The following is a 1,147-nucleotide window of genomic DNA, read 5'->3' on the forward strand; positions in this document are numbered from 1 at the left end:
CAGCTGTCTCTCCGCCGATTTTTTTGCATTGAGTTGATAGAGTAATTTGAGTTAACGAGCTCCTTAACGAGCTCCTTAACGAGCTCGGTCTCGGAATGAATTAAACTCATAAGTCAAGGCCCACTCTATATATATCTACACTAATAAAAGACAAACATGCAAATTGACTGTACCTTTGCTATGCCTTAAGCCACACCCACCAGCCAAACAGAGAGACTCTATGCAAATTAACCCAACCAAGATGGCAGCCGGCAGCCACGGAGCTGGAGCAAGCAGGAGGCTTGGTTGCCCCAGTGATGGAGGAAGCCAAGCTTCCCGCCTGCCACGCCCTGGCTCTGAGCTCCACTCAAAGCAACAAAGTTTCAATTATAGAAGGTAAATAAATCCCAGAATAAAAAAAAAAAAAAAAAAAAAAAAAGGAGAGGCTGGGAGCTTCGGTCACCAGGGAGCTTGGCCAGCCTGAAAATGGCCCTCAGCCCCTCATCCAGACTGGCCAGTGGGGATCCCCCACCCAAAAGGAGGTGTGGCCAGCCTGAAAACAACCATCAGCTCCTCACCCAGGCTGGCCAAACCTCCATGGGGTGAAGGTCCCCACTGTGGTGGGCTTGAACAGCCGGCAAACAGCCATCAGCCCCTCACCCAGGCTGGCAAGGCACCCCAGTGGGGACCCCCTACCCTGAAGAGGGTGTGACCAGCCTGAAAACACCCATCAGCCCCTCACCCAGTCTGGCAAGGCACCCAAGTGGGACCCCCACCCTCATCTGGGACACACTTCAGGGCAAACCAGCTGGCCCCCACCCATGCACCAGGCCTCTATCCTATATAGTAAAAGGGTAATATACAAACTGACCCTAACAGCAGAATGACTGGGAATGACTGGTCACTATGACAGACACTGACCACCAGGGGGCAGACGCTCAATGCAGGAGCTGCCCCCTGGTGGTCAGTGTGCTCCCACAGGGGGAGCTCTGCTCAGCCACTAGCCAGGCTGATGGCTGCCAGTACAGCGGTGGTGGTGGGAGCCTCTCCCTCCTCTTCAGCAGCAGTAAGGATGTCCGACTGCAGCTTAGGCCTGCTCCCCGCTGGCAAGTGGACATCACCCGAGGGCTGCCGGGCTGCCAGAGAGATGTCTGACTGCCAGCTTGGG

This window comes from Myotis daubentonii, chromosome 1 (genome assembly GCF_963259705.1).
Source record: "Myotis daubentonii chromosome 1, mMyoDau2.1, whole genome shotgun sequence".
Lineage (NCBI taxonomy): Eukaryota > Metazoa > Chordata > Mammalia > Chiroptera > Vespertilionidae > Myotis > Myotis daubentonii.